General features: G+C 56.4%; 1 long non-coding RNA gene across 1 annotated transcript; it reads left to right on the forward strand.

Moving 5' to 3' along the window:
- Positions 1-1,702: 1,702 nt before the first annotated feature.
- On the forward strand, positions 1,703-2,108 carry LOC115638535. Its single transcript, XR_003997476.1, has 2 exons — positions 1,703-1,735; positions 2,024-2,108. It is a non-coding gene; the product is annotated as an uncharacterized LOC115638535 (long non-coding RNA).
- The last annotated feature ends 4,216 nt before the right edge of the window (positions 2,109-6,324 follow it).

Below are 6,324 nucleotides of genomic sequence, written 5' to 3' on the forward strand. Positions count from 1 at the left end.
GGGGAGATCTGTGATGGGTGATGGATTGGTGTCTAGTGCAGCTTGTAAAAGTGAACCTGAAATGGGTAACTGTGATTTGCTGGAAGTAGCTCAGTGTAGTGAAAAAAGCAGCAGCTTATCTGTTGGAAGTGGCAATGTGCCTGGTAGGGAAAGTCTGAATGAGCCTAGGTAGCCTTGTGAGCTAATGGCTTTGTCTAGTCAGCAGTTTGGGAAGACAGGGATAGTGGAAAATGAGTGTCCCTGTCCCTTACCTGTTTCCTGTGTGGAGAAATGTGACAGAGAAGGGAATGTGCCTGTGTCTGTCAGGGGTATTGACTTGCCTATGGAGGAAGCTACCCCAGTCTCCAAGCAGTTGTCTGTGCACAGCCCTGTGTGCTGGGACAAGGGAAGTGAGATCCCAAGCTGTGTGTCTGGTAAAGGAGAATGTGTCTCTGGGTTTTCTGTGTCTGTGCAGCAGACAGAAGGTGCCTTTCAGCCTGTGATGGTTGAGGGCAGGAGCGGCGCCAGGGTTTTTGGCGCCCTAGGTGCAGGGCCAGCTCACCGGTCCCCCGGCTCCGGTGGACCTCCCGCAGGCGTTCCTGCGGATGCTCCACCGGAGCCGCGGGACCAGCGGACCGTCCGCAGGAATGCCTGCGGGAGGTCCACTGGAGCAGTCTGCCGCCCTTCCAAATCCTGGTGTCCTAGGCGACCGCCTAGGTTGCCTAAATGGAAGCGCCGGCCCTGGTTGAGGGTGAATCAGTTGTCCCAGAGTTGGTTGTAAATACAGCTAAAGCCCAGGAAGGGAATGGTCCTAAGTTTGTGTCTGCTGGGGAGAATGGCACTGTAACTAGGTTGCATCCAGTTAGTGTCGCAGCAAAATCCCAGAGACCAGACAATTCTGGTGCTTGTAGTTTGCCAAGTGCTAATGTGTGGTTGGAAAAGGGTGTAGCAGCTCTGTCTGATCAGGGTGATACCCTAGCCAGGGCACAAGGAGAGCAGAAAGGTGATTTAATTCTGTTACCTACTGGCAGCGTGGAAACTTGTAACAAGGAGGAAAAGATTCCTGAGCTTGTGTGTGTTGAGCCTGACAACGTGCAGGTGGCCAGTGACTCTGAGGAAAGTTGCAGAGGGAAGGAGGGTACCTCTAACCTTTTATCTAGGGAGTCTATGAGTTTGCCTGATGGGCCAAAGGTGATCATGGATGTAAGTCAGATTCAGCAAGAGTCTGTGTGGGCTCAGGGAAGTGTTCCTTTAGAGCAAGCCCTAGGTGAAGGGAGTAAGAGCAGAACGTCTGTAAGGGGTGAACTGTTGCTTAAAGAAGCTGCTAAGGAAAAGAATCCTCCTGGTAATCTGTGCAGGCAGTTTGGTACAACTAAAGGGTGTTTAAGTGATTTAATCAAGCAAGTTTCAGTTCCTAACAGCCAGAAATTTTCTGTTGTGAATGGATCCACTGACTCTCCTTTTGAAAGATCCAGTGTGGGTAGCTTTGAGAAGGTCTCAGATGGAGTAGAAGCTGTTAAGGAAGTTGAGCAGCCCTATAACCACTTGGCTGTGTGTGGTCAGCTTGTTGGGAAAACAATGGTGTTGGGACAGGAATGTCTCCATGCCAATTCTGTGAGTGAGCAGTCTGTGCTTCAGGGTCTGAGGACAGATTCGGTTACTGGTGTTTCAGAGCTAAACAGTTTTATGTCTGAACAATTGAGGATGCAGGGGAGAGCAAACAAACTCTCACCCTCAAACCCTTTGGATTTGTGTGGTATCTCTGTAAGGGCTTGGCTACACTCACACTTTACAGCGCTGCAACTGGGGTGTGAAAAAACACCCCCTTGAGCCCTGCAAGATACAGCACTGTAAAGCGTCAGTGTAATCAGGGCAGCAGCGCTGGGAGTGTGGCTCCCAGCGCTGCACGCTACACCCGTAAGGGATGTGGTTTACATGCAGCGCTGGGAGAGCTCTCTCCCAGCGCTGCCGCTCTGACTACACTCACACTTCAAAGCGCTGCCGCGGCAGCGCTTTGAAATTCCAAATGTAGCCATACCCTGAGACAGAGTCCAACATTGGAATTGGTAGCAGCTAAGAAGTTAAAAGCTGGTGTTTGTGTTGATGCAAATTACCTGGCTGGCAGGGAGAAGAACTTGCTAATAGCTGTTAGCACAGGGAGCCCACCCCATCAGCCAGGGAATTCTATTAAGCAAGAGAGATCAGGGTGTGATCCTGCAGAAGGAGGAGGAAAGAGAAAAACTGCATTTTGCAAAGGGAAGCCACAGGTTAACCCTAAAATGTCAAAACCCCAATGGTATTGAGCCAAAGGTATGGCATGACAAACATGATTATAGATGGACACTTGCAATGAATTTGTTGTTATTGCTAATGGTGATTTTTGTAACTAGTGTATTGTTATTACCAAAAACTGTAAAAATGTACAATGTGCCTAATCTTTTGAAAAATCCCTTTAACATGTTAAGAGAAATACATGAGAACACACTTTATGTTAAAAGGCCTTGTTATATTGAGGTTTCACTGCTAGTGCCTGTAAACAGTCTTGGAACTTTTCACAGAAGAAAAGACATTCTTCTTCGAGTGATTGCTCACATCCATTCCAGGTAGGTGTGCGCGCCGCGCGTGCACGTTCGTCGGAAACTTTTTTACCCTAGCAACTCCAGTGGGCCGGCAGGTCGCCCCCTAGAGTGGCGCCGCCATGGCGCTCTATATATACCCCTGCCGGCCCGCCCGCTCCTCAGTTCCTTCTTACCGCCGTGTCGGTCGTTGGAACTGTGGAGCGCGGCTTAGCTGTCCTCCACGTCCCTAGCTCTCCTAGTTCTCTATCGTTTATCTATCGTTCATCTCTAGTTCTATTATAGTTGTTAATTAGTTTGTTAAGTAGATAGTTTAGTTAAATAGTTGTTAAGTAGTTCTTCGCCGGGGGCTTAGCCCTTCCCGGCACCCGGCGCCAGGCTCATGCCTGTTTCGCCGGGCTTCAAGCAGTGTGCGGCCTGCAAGAAGCCCATGCCTACCAGCGATCCCCACGAAGCGTGCCTGAAGTGCCTCGGGGAATCGCACAGATCCGACAAGTGCCGCATCTGTAAGGCTTTTAAGCCGAGGACAAAGAAGGAGAGGGATCAAAGGCTCCGAACTCTCCTAATGGAGGCGGCACTTGACCCGTCGGCTTCGCAGGCCGTGGTATCGGCACCGGCACCGGATCGCTCCGGCACCGAGAAGACTCCCCGGCACCGACCTTCTCCGGCACCGGAATCAGAGCCAAGGCCGTCGAAGTCTGATACTCCGGCCAGGCTGACCCGGCTTGAGCGCCCGGCCTCGACATCGGCCGCGGCGCCGCCGGCACCGTCAGCACCGTTGACTCCGGGCCCGGCGGGTCCGTTGAGTCCGGTGCCGCCAAGCTCCCCCATGAGATCTGGGGTTGAGGTAGTGGTCCCATCCACACCGGAGACCTTCGCCTCGGCTCGGGACCTTATTGCCCTGACTGAGCCCACTCGGCTGCCACCCCCGGTACCTCCGGTGCGGGTTGTGTCCAGAGGCAAGCCCATGCTGTCGGCGCCGCCCAGAGACAGTCGTTCGCCATCCAGGTCCCGACGTCTTGGGCGCTCCAGATCCCGACGCCGCTCGCAGTCCCGGCACCGCTCCCCTCAGCGGTACCGGTCGCACTCGCGGCAACGGTCGGCATCGAGACGGTCGCGGTCAGGCTCCAGTCAGCGACACCGGCACCGCGACTCCAGGAGCAGGTCCCGACGCTACTCGCCGCACCGGTCGACCTCCCGGCGCCGAGCTGGTGGTAGGTCCCGGTCGACCTCCCGGCACCGAGCTGGTGGCAGGTCCCGGTACCGAAGCGGCACCCGGTACCGATCAGGATCCCGGCACCGTGATAGATCCCGGTCCCGATCCCGGTCCCGGCACCGATATGACTCCCGGCACCGGTCCCCGGCACCGAGACGATCCTCCGTGCCGGCCCGCGCAGACCCTTACCATCCGGGGTCGGCCCCACCGTGGCCCTCGAGACAGCCGTCCGTATCCTCCCAGACGGACAGTGGGTATGCGCTGGGCACCGACCGGCAGGCGGCGCTGTTCGGGGATCCGCCGCTGCAAGACCAAGGCCCACAACACTGGGGATTCTGGACACCCTGGGCATACCATCAGGCCCAGGGCCCCCAGCAGCTCCCTGCTAGACCGGCGACTGCGGAGCGTAGGGCCCCTGAAGCCTCCTTGTCTCGCCCCCCTCCCTCCCCGGAAGGGGAGGAAGGGTCCAAGCAGCAGGACTCCGCTGTGGCTCCGGAGGCAGAGGCGAGGGCTGAGGAAGACCCTCAGTTAGACACTATCGTGCCTGGGGTCTCATCATCCTCCTCCCCGGATGAGGCGGTGGCGGGTACCTCCTCCAACAGTCCCCCCCCGCTGGATCTCAGGGCGCACCAGGACCTCCTCAGGCGATTGGCTCAAAACCTGAGTCTGCAGGCAGAGGAGGTCTCGGAGATAGAGGATCCAATTGTCACCATCCTCTCTTCTGATGCTCCCACCAGGGTCGCCCTGCCCTTCATACGGACCATCCAGGCCAACGCCAATACTATCTGGCAGTCCCAGGCCTCCATCCCTCCGACAGCGAAAGGAGTCGAGAGAAAGTACATGGCCCCTTCTAGGGGCTATGAATATCTACATGTTCACCCGACTCCCGGTTCACTGGTGGTGCAATCGGTGAACGATAGGGAGCGTCACGGCCAGGAGGCTCCGGCCCCCAAGTCCAGAGAGGCCAGGCGGATGGACCTCCTTGGCCGTAAGGTGTATTCGGCTGGGGCGCTGCAGCTCAGGGTCTCTAACCAGCAGGCCCTGCTGAGCAGATACGCCTTTAACTCTTGGGTGGCAGTGGACAAATTTAAGGAGCTGCTGCCACAGGATGCTCGCCAAGAGTTTACGGCCATCTTGGACGAAGGCAAGAAGGTCGCACGCACGGCCTTACAAGCCTCCTTGGACGCTGCGGACTCGGCTGCCCGTACCCTCGCGTCAGGAGTTACGATGCGTCGCATCTCCTGGCTGCAGGTTTCCGGCCTTCCGCCGGAGCTCCAGCACACTATACAGGACCTTCCTTTCGAAGGCCAGGGCCTGTTTTCCGATAAGACAGACCCCAGACTCAAGAGTCTAAAAGACAACAGGGTCATCATGCGGTCCCTCGGGATGCACACCCCCGTGACGCAGCGTAGACCCTTTAGGTCGCAACAACAGCAACAACGTAGGCCGTTTTCCCAGTTCCGCCAGCGGCAGGACCTTTACAGGCGCCGCGGCAGGAACGGCAGGCGCAGGCAGTCTGGGAACCAAGGGGGGCAGAACCAAGGCTCCTCAAAACCCCCGCCTGGTCCTAAGCCTTCATTTTGAAGGTGCGCCCGAGGGCGCGGTAACAGTTTCCCCTATGGATCCTTTCCCCCCGTTTTCAAACCGCCTTTCGTTTTTCCTCCCGGCGTGGTCCCAAATAACATCGGACCGCTGGGTCTTAAGCATGGTGCAGACGGGATACCGCCTGCAGTTTGTTTCGTTTCCTCCTTCCCGCCCTCCTTCCTCGTCCCTCTTCAGGGACCCCTCTCACGAGCAATTCCTTCGGCAGGAGGTGCAGACGCTCCTCAGCAAAGGAGCTATAGAGGCGGTTCCGGAAAACGAGAAAGGCAAGGGGTTTTATTCCCGCTACTTTCTGATCCCCAAGGCCAAGGGGGGCCTCAGGCCTATCCTCGACCTGCGAGAACTCAACAAATACCTCGTGAAGTTGAAGTTCCGCATGGTATCCCTGGGGACCATTATTCCATCCCTGGATCCGGGAGACTGGTACGCCGCCCTCGACATGCAGGACGCGTATTTCCACATTGCCATTTGGCCGCGCCACAGACGCTTTCTCCGCTTCGTTGTGGGGGCTCTTCATTATCAGTTTGCAGTCCTCCCATTCGGCCTGTCCACGGCCCCGAGGGTGTTTACAAAATGCATGGCAGTTGTCGTGGCGCATCTTCGGCGCAACCGTGTCCACGTGTTCCCTTATCTGGACGACTGGTTGATTCGGGGCACGTCGGAACAGCAGGTCAACAGCCATGTCCGCATGATCACCGCCATATTTGCAAATCTGGGCCTCTTGATAAACACAGACAAGTCCACTCTGAGGCCCACGCAGAAGGTGGAATTTATCGGGGCCGTCTTGGATGCCACTGTGGGCAGGGCCTCGCTGCCTCTACAACGGTTCCAGACCATGGCGGCGATCGTTCAACGTTTGCGGTCAGCCCCATTGACGTCAGTGAGGACATGTCTAACCCTGTTAGGCCACATGGCGGCGTGCACTTTTGTGACCGGCTACGCTCAGCTCCA

Source organism: Gopherus evgoodei, chromosome 1 (genome assembly GCF_007399415.2).
Source record: "Gopherus evgoodei ecotype Sinaloan lineage chromosome 1, rGopEvg1_v1.p, whole genome shotgun sequence".
Taxonomy (NCBI): Eukaryota; Metazoa; Chordata; order Testudines; family Testudinidae; genus Gopherus; species Gopherus evgoodei.